The sequence below is a fragment of the Columba livia genome, chromosome 2 (assembly GCF_036013475.1).
Source record: "Columba livia isolate bColLiv1 breed racing homer chromosome 2, bColLiv1.pat.W.v2, whole genome shotgun sequence".
NCBI lineage: Eukaryota > Metazoa > Chordata > Aves > Columbiformes > Columbidae > Columba > Columba livia.
Genome location: NC_088603.1, coordinates 108,207,734 through 108,223,404, shown reverse-complemented (window position 1 = coordinate 108,223,404; position 15,671 = coordinate 108,207,734). Strand labels below are relative to the sequence as shown.

The following is a 15,671-nucleotide window of genomic DNA, read 5'->3' as shown; positions in this document are numbered from 1 at the left end:
TTAATATTTGAATTTGTTATTGAAAATGTTAGTTTAAGTGGTAAGTGATGGTGTGTGGGGTAAGATGACTACTGATATCTTTCTCTGGTCACACTCTCTTCCTGTCTTTGATTTGGTTTTCTGGCTGAGAAGAGAAATAATGAGTTTCAGAGGGGAAATCAGCCTGCCTGGGTCTAAGGGACTCCTGTAACACTATGATGAATGGTAGTACCAGGCTGGACCTAAGGTCCATCTTGCCCAATGCAGTCTCTATCAGTGAAGACAAGCAAACACTGGACAAATATCTTTAATATTTCCTTCTCCCTCCCAAATCCAATCCCAGTCTCTATTTTCAGCTCAGCTTCAACAAGGACAGCCTTACCATGGTTGCATAAAAAGCCATCTTCTTTTGTCTCCTTTGAACTTGGTTTCTACTCACTTAATCTGAGTGCATGCCTTGCTTGTGGCTGTGGAGGCAGTGGACCATTGATCTCTTCACCCTCTCTACGCTGTTTGTGACTTTGTAAGGCTTGGCTGTAGGTGCTCTAATTCTCCCAGAGCAAAGAGGCTCAGATTCCTTGCTTGTTCATTGTACGAAAGGCCTGCCATACTTGTCATCAGCCTCCCTGCACTTCTCTGAACCTTTTGTAATTTTAATGCTGTTCCCTTCCTCTCCAGAAGGACTGCACACAATTTGAAAGGTGTGAACCAAGGGTTGATACAATGGCACTTAAGTTATTTTCCTTTGTTGTCTCTTCTTTTTCTGTTTATTTCTACACATTTTCACTTCACTTTTACAGAATGATCTATCATAACAGCAAGGTCTCACCTCAGAATGCAAGCTGTTATTTCAAAAACTACTCCTGTCTATGCAGATCTACGGTTGTCTTTCCCCACATGCATCACTTTACAGCTATGCACAATGAATTTCAGCTGCTGTTTTATTGCCCAGCCATTTAGTCTTGTTGGGCCCTTCTGTAATTTTTCACAGTTTGCTCACATCCCTATTATTCTACATAACTTAGTGTCATCAGCAGTCTTTACCTCACGCCTCATCCCTTTTTTTGACAGTGTCTGTATATATTAAATAGCTCATTTCTCTGGATCAGTGCCAGTAAAACTGAACTGTTGACCTCCCTCTGTTGTGAGAACTGATCGCTTACTTATACCCCATTTCCTATCTTTTAATTGATTTATTCATGCAAGGGCTCTCCTTATCCAATAGTCACTTAGCTTTCATTTAGCTAAGAGACCACAGAAATCTTGGTCTGAAGTTTCCCTTCCATAATCCTAAATGTTACCTCCAGAGTATCTGTTGCCAGTGTCACTAATACCCACGCAGGTCACCACCGCATGCTCTTTCGCCATGCAGCCTCAGATCCTGCCCAGGTTTCCGGTGAAATCCACCACCTTCTTGTAAGACAAACTCCCCCGTGGTCCTCTTCAGGGTCATGCACCCCGTTGTTTATTTGCCTGATGATTGAATCTTCCACTGCTACAACCTGTTTCTTCCTATCTGGTCTTTGATCTTCCCCTCACTTTAACTTCCTTTGAAGAAGTCTGTCCTTGGATGTAATAATGTAGCTTCCAGGAATTTTCTGTTTGGCAAAGCTTTGTTTTGAAGTGAAGGAGGAGGGCCTCTTCTGTTGCTTCCTCTGGAGACCCTTCCCAAGAGCCAGGTGCTGCTGGGCACGCATCGAGCACTGACAGCATGCAAACTGAGATATTCTGCTTTGCAGGCATATGCTGATGAGAGCAATTAAGATCTGTGTAGAATATTCTTATAAAGCCATAAGATAAAATGATAAACTGCAGACTTTGGTATTTCATGCTTCCACATGCTTTTTCTGAACTCAGTTTCACCGTATAGGAGGAAAATCTTCCCATATTTTGTATAGGAGACTTTCAAAGGTTGTGGGACTCTATTTGTACCCATAGCCTATTTAACTTTCCCCAGCCTTAGCAACACTTCCAGTCTATACACATCAATGTGCATGGCCTTTGAAACACAAAGGACTGTGTTACATCTTGTCATTTCAGAAGAAACCTTCTTGCTTTCAGGTATAAAAAGAATTAGCAACTTAAGAACTGGATTTTTTCTTTCATTCCCTTCCCTTTTTGTGCTCAATTTCCAAGGAGAACCTGATGGCATTGCTTCACTGGGGCTGGCTGAAATACATGCTGCGAACAACTCTGGTCGAGTCTCAGACAAGTTATATAGATTTTTTTTTTAATTATTATTATTTTTTTAAAGAGCAGTGAAGAACAAATTTATTAAGCTTTTCAGGGTACTATTTTAATAATTTTCTCTTATTCTAGATGAAATCACTTTTTTATTTGTGTGTCTGACTGATATATATTACTGAGCAAACAGTAGAAAGCCTAAGAGATGCCAACAAATAGCTGGTAGCTGTACACTATCTGGTCTGAAGTGCTGCTGATATGCAGCAGTGATTTACAGTTCAGTTTTTATCCCTGGTGTAATCCTTCTACGAAATGAAAACTAGAAGTCAAATAAGAAAATTGGGGAAATTCTTTAATAAGATGATTGAATTATTCAGCAAGTGAATGTTAGATTTGCAGTGAAATATCTTTGAAATGATAAATCTGTGAATGCTCTCTGATGCCCTGTGGGGGAGGTGGTGAAGAAGGGCAGCCAGGCAGCTTGAAATGAAACACACACGCATGCTTCATTGTCAGCAAAGATACTCAGATTGTTAAGTACATGAGATGGAGTTCAACTGTCGTTGGATTAACAGGAAGCAACTGTGCTTCTTATGAAGGCTGGAATAAAATCTAAACCATACCCAGACGTGGCTCTGAGCATTGAGGGGATGGCTTCCAAGACCTTTTTCCCCAACGTGCTGATGAGTGGCTGTGTCTGTCAATGCCCTTCATGGCTTGGGGAACAGCTATCAGTAGCTGCCTACTCTTCTTGGTGCACATGCTAGGCTTTTGGAGTCCTAAGGTCCTGCAACCTAATTTGTGGTTTTCTGTGGGATTTTGGTTTTGGAGTGGTGCTGGGGCTGCCTTTGAAAGACAGTCTCTGTGTCACAGGGTCTGGTTGAAGGTCCTAACCTACTCAGCTGTGCGTTGGACCTTGCAGGTGAGAAGCAGGGAAGGGCTTGAGATTTTTTTCCCTTCTAAGAAAAGAGGAAAACAACAAAAAACAAGGGGAAGCTGCCGCTGGCTGGGTGCCACCCTGAATGGCCTTGTTGTTCTCCAGCTCTCTGGACCTAATTAAGCAACTCCATTTCTACGGGCGATGGCAAAGTCTAATGGCGGCAAAGAGAAGATCGCTAACACATGGGGCAGGCCTGTGATGTGGCTTTCTGGAATGAGAGATTGCAGTTGTGGGAGGAGGAGAGAAAGGATGAGAAGGAGTACAGGGAGCAGAGGGAAGAAGGTCCCTCCATGGAGACAAAAGTGGCAGACACAGGAAGGAGTTTTGTTTCCTCCCAGGAACGCTGGGAAGAACCAGGGAGAGTTTGATTTCAAAGTCCAACAATGTAGCAATGGCATTTGTTTCCAATTCAGCAAGGATGAGCGTATGGTTTGAACAATTCTTTCGAGGTTCCTGGCAAGGGGAATATAACTCATCTCAGCTGGCTGTTTTAGGAGATCAAATGACACAAAAATTTTCACTCAAAGCCTAGGGTATCCTTCTGGCAGCCAGAGACCGTGCACATCTTTACAGATTTGCTATTTGCTCTAATGTGGACCAAGAGCTGCGTGCTGTGTAGAAAACTGCTTGCTTACAAAACAATCTTATTATTGCCAGATGTTGGCTCCCTGCCAACTTTTACATAATTCAGGCTTTTCCTTGCTCAAGATGTTACAATTTAAAGGTGCTTTAGAAGTTTTGTTTTGATTTGTTTTGTTTTTTGTTTTTCCTTATTCTTTTTTTTTTTTTTCCCTGTGCTCAGAGTGGCTCTTCCACCAGCACATTCTGCAATCTGGTGTTTGTGGTATACATTAATGTGTATAACCAAGAAGAGCAAAACACTTTCTTAGCTCTACCTCTGGGGTGATTCAAGTAAGAATAAAAATGTCCTTAAGGCCCTGCTTTCTGCATCCTGCTGACTCACATATACCAAACACAATATGCATCTTTGTTTTAAATGCTGTCATACATAGTGAATATAGCTTGCTTGATTCCTGCCCCCCCCCCACCTTAAAACAAAAAAAACAACCAACCAACCAACCAAACAAAAAAACAACTTTAGGTAGTGGATTATTTTACATTTCCAAAGACTGATAACAGAGGCTAGATCCAGACAAGCGATATACCTCTCTCAGCAAATTTCTCCATGTGGCTACTGGTGCTTTGCTTATAGGCTTCATCCTTCATCCACAGATCAAATAACTGTCAAAGAAATGTCATAATAAGCCTGTGACATATTCCTTACTGAATCTGCAGTGTGTTACTCAAAGCACCAATGAGTAAAACTTATTTTTACAAGATTACCCTAGCAGGTTACCAGCAGAGTTAGAAAAGAGGTGCTTCAGTTCTGCCTCTGAGCTTTTTGCTTTGCTTCAGAGACAGGAGTTGCATGGCTTGCCTAATTGCAATCTGGCCGCCTAAAAAGTGTGGATCTAGGTGAGGCTGATTCTCACAGCTCCCTTTATTGCCAGGAAAGTGAGAAGGACAACTTCGTGTCAGCTCATCTTATTTGAAGCGGGGCAGGCCAAATGCAAAGACCTTCTCCAGAGGTCTCTATGTGGTACTGCGAGAGGAACCAAGGCAGCTCCTTTACAGGTGAACTTCTCATCAGCCCATGCCAACGCACATGCTTGACATGGTTGTTTGTGCCTAGCTAATGACTTTAGTTGTCCATTCACCTGGAGAACAGACCATGGTCTATCATTTCCTTTATTATACAGTATACATGTCGTTCTTCCCATTCTATGGTCAAGAAATTCAACAGTGCTTAGAAAACTGTTGTGACTTAAAATGAAATGATGGGAAAGTCAGTACTGTACATCTGACATTCTCCTCTAGTTCTACACCAACATCAGAATAATACAAGTTTGAAAAGAGTAACTGTAAGTCTGTTATTTCATTCTGGTTTTGGAGAAGCAATATTGCAAATCACAGGATAATCCTACCAGTGCATTCATGTGAGCTGGTGATGAAATATTCACACTCCCACCCCCTCGCCACTACCCGTCATATTTAGGGTTTTGAATGAACCATTCTCACTGGGAATCAGTTCCAGTGTATTCTACCGTGCAAATTCACAATTTTCCGGTGACATCTAAAATGCTTTAAAACAACAACAACAAACCCCCCAAACCCTAAATAAAACAACAAAACAATAACCCACCCTCCCTTTCATGCTTAGAACAAACACCATTGCACAATTGTAAGTAATAGAATAAACAAATGATGGCAATAGTTGTAGGAAAAAATAAGTGATAAGAAGTTATTGTCATTTGGGGACAGAGCGCTAGTTTATATTTTACTGATTTACTGTATTTTTTTTTTTTTTTTATTTGATTTTACTCAATGGATAGGATCTATTTCGCAAAACACCATCCTGAAGACATCATAGTGATTGGAGCAATACGAGTGATGTAAGTGTCTTGGACAAATACTATAAAATTTTCTCCCTGTTGGGGTGCAAGTAGCTGAAAAATATACAAAACAAAACTTTTTTGAGACCATTGTGAGTTCAAACAATCTGTTTACCTAAAATGGGACTTTTTTTTCTGTGCTGTCCTATTGCTGTGCCCCATTATCAGGGGCCCTGGAGGCCACAGTTTTCAGCTTGCAATAGGGACTGCATGCTTAATTAACTTCTGAGCATTTCTATTTCCCATATGTGAAAGCATAAGTTTTATCTCTGTTGCAGTCTCATCTGTAACATAAGAGTTTAAAATGTTTCTGTTGCAGTCTCATCTGTAACATAAGAGTTTAAAATGTTTCTTGTACTTCAGAGTCTGAATTCTTGGCTGATATTAATTATGCTCTGTGCTGGGACTTGTATGATCAGACGTTGCCCTTTGTCTGCCAGTTGGGGTAAAGACTCACTGTGTTATGCTTCCTCCAGGACCTAGTTGGTAATAAGATCTGGTTGGAATTAGGCATTTTTATGTTCTTAAACACATCAATATTTGGAAATCCATTTTGGTTTGACTTAAAATGAAAACATGTTGCTTTATGATTTCATGCAAAACAAATTGCTTCAGAAAATTTGGATGTATAAATAAGTGATCATTTGTTTTGAAACACAGACATTTCAAAACAGATTAAACATATAGTATTTTGAGAGTTTATTTAAATATTTTTTCCATAATAAAAGGAAGATTTGTCTGAGATATCGTGAAATAGTTTATGAATAATATAAGAACTCCTCCCCAAACAAAATTCCCTTAAAATCAGAATTTTTTCTGAAATAGAGAAGCCATGATTCTTCTCCTTTAAAAGCATTCTCAATGAAATAAATGCATTTTTCAAAATGCCTCACTTCACTTCAAAAGCAAACATTTTGAAAACATTTGGGCAAATGCAGTTGGCAGAGCTTGTTTTCTGGTGCAGATACCACTTACCACTTAGAAATACAAGAGACAAACACAGCCTTGTTGACCAACTGCTCTCTGCTACTGGAGATCTATTGAATGAAACTGTTCTTTTTTCTTTCCATAAACTTTGTTGTTTTTCAACAGCAAAACAAAGACATGTTGCAGCAGACACTCATTTGACTGTTGTACTGAAAACATATGAAAAGCAGAGTGAAGTCTGCCAGTCTTTCTCTTTTTTTCTTAATTTCCTCTGGGCTCTCTGTTCCCCAAATCTAGTGCTCTACATACAGTCTGAGAGTGGGTGTGCATGTGCCTACATGCACACAGTGGGAATAGCAACTCCATCACGTTATCTGGAGTGTGCATTTCCCACTAGTGCTAATGGAAGAATTTCAGACACGCTGACAAATCCATGCGTACATATGTAATTGGGAAAAGGGATACAGAATACCATTTAAGATGGGCTGGGGACTATCTAGCTTTGAGCTTTAAACCTGTCACTTCTAGTCCATGATATTAAAATTCAGTCCATGCATTGTTACAGGAGGGCATATATGCAGTGTTCTCACATAAATGATGGAGAAACTGTGGAGAAAAAACAGCACGTATTGTCATAATTCTTTTTCTCATCCACTTTCAAGACTGTTTAATAGTTCATGACATTGCTTTCTGGAAGTATAGAGTAGCAAATAGAAGGGGGAGGAGAGGGAAGGGAACAAGTAGTTCTGGGTTTTATTTTTGAGCGTCCATAAGCATCCAATTGGCCTGAGTAGATCCTTTAGTTTTACTGCATCCCCAGTCATAACATGGATGTAGTAATCACTAGCAATTTCTAGTGTATTAGTAAGATTACACTAAATACTTACTGCTGGGATTATTTGATGAAAGGATCTTTACAACTGCAGTGTCTCATCATGCAGAAAAACAGTCCATTAAAATTGCATAAGCTTTATCATTAGGGTAAAACAATACACTGAGACACAAGCTCCTGGTCAAAGGATCATTTTAAACAGCAATTCTGAAAAAGCCTTTACCTTTGGAGTTTTCCAAAATCAGTGCTTTCCTGTCCCTGGAGCCAAAGGTGAATCTCTTGTGAGTCAGGCAAATGCTGAGTGATTTTTCAACATCCCACTCCAAATACTTGCTTGATCTCTTCCCAAACCACAGAAGGGCTGAAAAAAATTTACAGAATTTGTTGAGGAGTAAGGCTTAACCAAGCTTTTGCACTCTAGAATCTACTAATTAGTGTGGTTTTGGTTCCTGAAGATGAGAACAGAAGATGTGAATTATGTCACTGTGAGCTGTTTTTAGTGTATGTTGGCCTCTCTGATAGAGGGCAAAAGCATTGCAAGCTCTGTCGACAGCATCTTTTTACAATAAAGAAGTGGAATTTTTTCTTTGGTGCCCCTGAACAGCAAACTGCCTGTGTGGCATGCAAATAAGGTGATGGATTTGAAAGCAAAGCACTGGGCATGGCTGGGCCAGTTCCTTCTGAATTGGGAAACTGTGTGACTGTGTGCTGAATCACTGGATAACAAAGACAGTCTCAGAGCACTTGTCATATATACCTGTTTCCTTACTATTTTTAGGTGAACAAAGGAGAAAAAGTCCCTCAGTTGACAGGCAAAATGAACAATGATAAATCTTAATAGCAGTGAATCTCCCTACAGTTTTCTCCTAAAATAGACAGATCTGCTGTGAGTCTTAGAAGAAATACTAAGTATCTCAATGCAGGGTATAAAGAGGTATTACAACTTCAGAGATTACAAATGAGAAAGTGGTAATGGGATTGATCTCCCTAAAATCAGGTGTTTATCATTTGGACATCTACAGGAGAAACTAGTCATCCATGCTCCTTTAGAGTCACTTCTGGAAATAGGCACTTTCTAGGGCACAGCCTACATTTTTTTTCACATGTCCCACTTAGGGTGAGATGACTCATAAGTTAACTGCCTACACAGGGGCTGACAAATCCCAGCCTTTCCACTGTTGACTCCAACACATATTCCAAACACACAGATAGAAGTCATGCATGCTGCCTCCCTCTTGGCAATGTGCAAGCTGTCCCTTGAAGAGCTGCTGGCAGAGAAGAACTGGGGACGTGCATCCTCTTGGTTTGTTCACCAGCTATTTGCTGTTGGATGTCCTTCTCATTCTTTCCTACTCTGATGTCTCACGGATTTCCAGACCATCCAGAAAACAGGCAGAATGGACAGAAAACTTATCAGTTGATGAAGACAGTTTAATGGGAGTGGAAGGAAGGGTTGTCCAAGGCTGAGCAACCCTACACACCAAAATATGCCTCTGATGCTGTTTGGAGCTGACCCACTTCATGGCAACTCTGGGGCAGCCTGGAAGGGTTGTTTGCCCCGTTCACAATCTGGCATAACTTGGCCTCCTGAAGGATCTGTCCCCCCAGCGGAAAGCATAAATATGTAAGCAGAAGCTATCAGCGCTTGTGTGGGGGGTCCCAGAGTAATAAGGAATCATGCTGGTCCAGATGGTGTAACCCTGAATCTGATAACTGCAGTGGGAATACATTAAGTTTCTTTGGATCAGATTGGACTCTTTTTCTCATTAAAAATAATGATACAGTGGTTAATTTCTTTTGTTTTCAAACTAAGCAGTAAATTTTGTCTGAATAGTTGTGTGTGTGAGAGAGATGTTATCCTTTTTCAGCATCTAAGAGAAGTCAGACTTGAAGCAGATATATAGACAACCCCCTGGATTACTGTCTTCACTACCAGAATCAGGCTCTGGTGTCAGTAATTGACATAGCAAACTGACTGAAGCTGAGACAGAAGAGAGGAACTGACTCTTTAAGAAACACCCTGGGTAGGGATTTGTGCACTTTATGTCTCAGTTGGACTTGGCTTTTAAAGAGGGATTGCCCTGAACAGCCAACATTGCCTGCTGCTGAGGAGCAAATTTTTTAATCAGGGAGGCTGCTGGTGAACTGTGACTGAAATGATGCAAACAAAGTTGTTCTCAAATTTAAGGGCTGGAGGAACTTCCTTAATCATGTAGCAAGGCATTCTCCCTAAGAGAAGATGTAAGTAAAACCTTACATCAAGACCAACAATTTCCGTTGGATCTTTTCTTCACTTCCCCAGGAGACGTTCAGTTTCTGGTGACTGTCTGGATGGCATGCCCTGATCTCATCCAGACAAGGAGTCAGGACTCCGCAAGGCTACCCGCTTAGATATGGGAGTGGGAAGTACTCTTGGACCTCACAATCTAGATGTAGCTTCAGGGAAGATTTCCTTTACCCTTGTTTTGGGCTTTGTCTGTCTGTTCATCCATCCTGTCCCATGTTTCCCCAACCCTGCCATTCCCCCCACTTCTCCTTTTTGCATCTTGTGAACTCTGAATTGCTGAAACTTACTTACGTGACCACTTCTGCTTGGTGTAAGTGACCGGTAGGGTGAATGTGATGTGTTGATTTCACAACAATCTTTGAAGGAGAAAATGCCTAGAAACCACTCTGATATCACACTAACTGTATGGAAGTGTAATTTTGCTGGTGTCAACTGGAGCTGCAACAACAGGCTTCGTCTTGCCAATGAAAACTTAACAAGAAGGTAGTATTAGATTGGGACGTTTTGGGCTAGGGTGACATGGAGAAAACTAACAGAAGGCAACAGCTGGCCCAGTCAATTGCTGAGTTTCTCATGTCTGAGATGGGTGCAGGAAAACTGAAGTTAGAGAACAATTTTTTTTTTTAATTTATTGCAAGAGAGTTAATTGTGCTTAGGGTAAAGACATGCAAAAAACATTATAGGAAACACAGTTGGGAATGGCCAGCTCTTAGATTCAGGTCAAATCATGAGATCTGGAGCTGTTTCTCTTGTAGCTCTGTCTTGGAGAAGCTTGCTTGTGTTCAGGTATCCTTTTTATTTAAAAACACTACCTTCTCATTCATCTTACTGCCCCAGTATTAAACTAGAAGCTCCTATGATTTGGTGATTCCCAAGTTACTAAAACACTGGCAGCTTCTTTTTCCCAGAGCATGTTTAGTATAGGCAGATAAAGCCAAGCCAAGGCAAGCAGCAGAACTGAGGAGGATTCTTCATTTACATTTTATTTCCTTACTACAATCTGAAGAATAATATAAATCATACTGCTTTTGTGTGATAATGAGAAAACAGTGCAAGGACCTGGCAGCTGAAGTTTTTGTAACAGCCATTTAAAAGCAAAACAGCAGTTTTTGCTGGATACTGTCCCACAGCCCTCCAATCAACCTTATACGTTGTGGGCTATGCATCATACATGGTAAAAATATCTAGTTGTGCTTTCTTCACTTGTGTTCCCAGACAGCTGGAGGCTGGATTATAGTATGCCATTAAATACAGCAATAACTCCCAGCAGTGCCAACATAGAGCCATGTGTTCTAAAGAAGAAAAATTAGAGGGCTTAAATGTTTTAAAACATTTATCTTTTAGAGGGAGAAAAAAGTGATCCCTGCTAAGTAGCACCGATTGTCATGTTCTCCAACCAGAATAAACAGCCAAAATCTTCTGGCACAGGAGGCTGAAAAGTAAATTTAATCTTTGGTGTAATAAAATTAACAAGTTAAAAGCTTATTCTGCTATTATTTCTAATAGATTAGTGGCATCACGAACTATAGATGGTGAAGTGTGATTAAACAAACAAAACCCCCAGTTAATACACACACATGGATAGAACTGATGGCAGAGTTCCTAGATCTAGGGTAGAGTTTCTCCTTCAAAACCTAATTTTCCACCTTTTACTTACTTTTTCATTGAAACATGTTTATGCTGTGTAAGCAAGGTTGAATTTATCTGTTATGCATACAATTCCTGAGGAGAATCAGCTAGTGTTATTGTGGAACACTTTCCTAAACATCTTACAGCTATGTCAAAGCATATTTAGTAGTCTAAAAGACCACGTGCTTTAGAGAAGCACATTGAAAACTGCCATCTTCCCCATGGATTTTTGTTCTATCAGAAAGACAGTCAGATTCAATGATAACCACTTAGGCTTTTATCAGTTCCAGGAAAACCAAAATTAGTACGAATGCTGTGTTCTTTGAAGGAAAAAAAGTTGAATTAAGCATAACTATTTTTTACTTAGACTTCAAATACTAGATAAAAGTAAAAGCTTTCAGAACTGTAGGGTGTCTTGACAACAGAAGGCATTTCTTATAATTAAGAACTTGCTATATACAAGGCAACTTGTCACATTTTTTTTTTCCCTAGCAACCCTCCCCAAGTTGATCCAGTTTGAAAACATTAGCAATTGCTTTTTTCTTTGTTGAAACCTCCCCACCCCCAATTAATCAGTGTGACCTGCTTTCACTGGAATATGTAAAGGATAAGTCAACACTGGGGAAATAACAATTAAATCCTCATTTTATCACAAACTTCTGGGCTTGGATAACATGCATTTCCCATCTGCTACTGCAGAGAGAGCCCAGAAGGGGGGAAGGTATTGAAGGACCGCATTGCACAAGGGTCTGCTTCCCCAGTCCCGTAACCCATGCCCAGCTGCAGGGTTGAAGGAATCACAGATCCAGTCAAAACAGTAAAAGAAAGAGTGGTCTTCATAGCTGTAACCATTATGGAGCAGGTTGTATTTCTTCAGAGATGCAGACTAGGGTAGTGCAGCAGCATGTGGCCACGTAAGGCTTTCCTCCATATGTCCTGCCTTAGTTTCTCTCCTAGGAAACTTGAGTATGGGTGGGAGCTACACTGTCCTGGCCAGTTCCCAGCTGAGATAGCTGAGAGACTAGTATGCAGGATGCACTCCAAAAGAGAAATCCTGGTTTGGGCAAAAAACTTAGCAAAAGTACCAAAATATACTTGCCACTTGCAGCCTGGCTTTGTAGGGAGCAGCAATGTGGACTTGCGGTAGTTGTTGGGGGAAGGTCCCTGATCACCATGTCAAAGACACATTGCTAACGTTACCTTGCTCACTTCCCAAATTCGTGGTTATGCAGGCTCCTTCAGAATGCCCTGTTCATACAGAATGTGCCTGCCTCTTTACCAAGAGGCACTTGGGTTTTTTAGGGTGTGAAGGGAATGATCTCTCTGTTTTCTCAACCTTTAGATCAACTAAGTCAGTCTTTCATTTGGAATTGCATGTGAAAAGTGTGCTTTGGCCTAGAAAACCTTCTCTTCTTGTGTGCACAGCCTTGGTCATATCTTCAGCAGTTGGTATAAGAGTCTGGGTAGAGTATCATGATGTGCAAATGATGGCATTTGTGAGTGGATATTAGAAGTTCTGTGTTTGTTATTTATGAGTTAATAACACTATTCTTATAAATGATGTATGGATGAGTGGTTGCTTGTTTGAAACATGGTCCAAAAGCCGGACCTGCAAATGAGACAAAGTTACAAAGAGTAATTCCATTTCTGTGGCTAAAGCAGTGTGCTTTTCAGTGAACTCAGTTGCAAAGTACCTCTACATACAGTATATTTCCACATTTTGTGAAAGATTAAAATCCCCTGCTGGTCCAGTTTCTCTCTGCACAGAACAGACACACCCATCGTGTGGTTCACACATATGCCCAGACTTACCTGAATATAAATGGAAATGTACATTTTCCTTTTTTTTTTTTTTTCATACAATTAGTATTCTCGTGTAAGTTACCTGAGTCAATATTTTTCAGCTTCATTTTCTGTGCAATAATTTTATATCATGCGGTGTAGTATTTGTTCTGCAGAATGCTGAGACAAAAGTTTCTGTGAAGTAAAGAAATAATGGAGAAATAACATCAGTGAAAACAAATTCCCTCACTATTTCATTCTTTCGGCTCTCATTTATCATTTCGAGAAGTAGTTTCATTGGCAGATTTCTAGAGACCTGCCTTCTTAAAAGCTGTATTGTTCTGTTCATTTCTTTGTAATGCTTTTCACAAACTCTTTAGCATGAGTGAACCAACAAACATACAAATACTTTTTCTTTCACGTAGCTTCTAAAAGCAGTCTTAGACCAACATATCTTTTTTTAAATATGCAAGATATGAGTCTGAATCACTTGAGACAACTCCAAGAAGCTCATAGGAAAAAATTACAACATGCATATGTGATACAAACTTTGATCACTATCCCTCAATATACCCAGGTAAAATCAGTAAGATGACTTGTGGTTAATGATAAACTGATGGTTGTCCTCTTGAATATTGGTATACTGGTATTTTCACTAGTAGATGTCTTTATTTAAATAGCATTACCCGTGGTTTGGGTATGAATAATGAAGATTTACTATTATGGGCATGATTTAGAGACTTGCAGCCATGGTTTAGACAAATCACCCAAGTATTGCATAGGACTTTCACTGTTGTTTCAAGGACCAGATTTAAATCCAGATGGTGTTTATAACAGGTCAAGATTTTTCTTGATGAAAGAAAAAGTGATTTTTCCAGCTGAGAATGAATATGTTTGCTAACTACTACATACTTTCACCTGGTGACACAGGCCCAGTTCCAGCACTGTTGCTGCAGACAATAGTCCTAGTGCATCTGCCCGTGAGGGTTAAACCTTTCACAGACAAAAATGCCATTCAAACAAATGGATTTTTTTTTTTTTTGCTTATGGAAATTCAGTCACTTACGTGTGCAATTGTTTTTAGCTATGTATGCAGTGATAAAAAATTGTATGTGAGAAAAGGCCACAGTTAAAAAATATTTCTGTTTCCATGTGCACATGTATGTGTGTGGCATTCTACCTGCAAGTTTTGAGTCTTTTGCCCAATTTCAAAACATTTGTAAAAAAGGTAAAATGGATTGACTTTCAATTCTGTAAGTATTGGTGTCTGGCTGAGGAGATCCTGTTGGGATCCTCACTGAGGATCAGCATAACCTTATTTCCTCTTTTAAGGTAAACCAGTTCAGGAGAATGTCTCCTCAGGAGAGAGACTGAAAAGCAGCCCAGTCAGATGGAAAACTTTGACTTTTAAAAATGTCAGAAAAGCCACTTGGGGATCCCAAACCAGAGGGAAAACCCGCTTTTTTGTTGTTCTGAAGTTTGTGATATTGCTCATTACTCTGTTGCTCAGCCTGTCGGGCTATTTGGAAATAAAAAAATTCTGGGAGGATGGGATGCACAGAGGAGCAGTTACCCTTCAGCCAACATGTGGGAGCCCTGGTCAGGGCAGGGATGCTGGTGGTTCTTTCCTCTCATGATCACAGTATTGTGAGAGTTCAATTACACAAAGAAAAAGAGAGCTGCAATTCCCTGTATTATATGATTCATCCCAAATATACATGTGATTTTTTGCTGGTTGTGCTGTAAGGGAGTAAAATCACTGATTTTTAACAGAGTAAAAGTCCTCTTGAGGTAAGAATTTCTCATCAGAACTGAACCCTCAAACATTAAGGACCATTTCCCTACCTGGAACCTGCTTTTCTTTACAGTTAAGTTCTCTAGTTCTTTCTCTTTCTTGCCTCCCAGTACAGCCCACTAAGTAGGGAAACTGGACTTTCCAGTGGTGTCTGAACTGCAACGCCCATTTCCACACTCACCTTTCTTTTAGGGACACCTGTAGGCACTCTTTCATTTGTTATGAGAATAATAAAGCAGTCTCAGTCTCAGTCCTGTTTTTCACAGAACTACCTCTAAGTCACCATTGGAAAGGACTTTGGCCATGGTTAATTTAAAGTACAGACATTATCCCATTACCCCATCACCCCATCCCTCCAAACCTATCAGTCAATCAGTGGTGTCATCCAGCGATTTGAGAGCACTGCACCCAGCTGAGGCTGCTGTGTGTGAGACTTGCACCTGTAACAGTCACAGAAGACAGCTGTCCAGGCCCCAGAAAGAGCAAAACCTATGTCTTTCAGCATGGAATTTCAGTGTCCTCTGAGTCTGGGCCATGTACTTTTTATTAACTCTGATGAGAAGCGGCTGTGTGGCCACGGCTACAGAAGACATGGCCTTTCCACTTCATGAGGTTCCCAGAGCCAACATGCCACACCACCAAACCCTCCAAGGTGCTTCCAGCTTCTTTCATCACTGCAAAGGCACTTGCTGATTTGGTCATAGGGACTAAAGGAAAGTAACACATCAGGCTTTTAGTGTTCCTTTGCTGACATTTCTGAGCTGCAGCTGAGGACAGTTGAGGTGAGGTCATAGCAGCAGCCTCCTCTGAAGGGAAGGAAGTTTTTGGAGAGACAACATGGAGAATAAGCAAATATCAGTCTA

The 15,671-nt window shown here is 40.4% G+C and overlaps 1 long non-coding RNA gene across 9 annotated transcripts in view; it reads left to right on the top strand.

Moving 5' to 3' along the window:
- Positions 1–15,671, top strand: part of LOC110355641 (uncharacterized) — a 107,190-nt gene that overhangs the window by 47,801 nt on the left and 43,718 nt on the right. For 6 of the 9 annotated variants that reach the window (XR_010470439.1, XR_010470440.1, XR_010470438.1 and 3 more), the window contains exon 2: positions 5,497–5,556. The exons of the other annotated variants lie outside the window; for them this stretch is intronic. This is a non-coding gene — a long non-coding RNA (uncharacterized LOC110355641). The remainder of the gene's footprint in view (positions 1–5,496; positions 5,557–15,671) is intronic. 9 annotated transcript variants of the gene reach the window in all.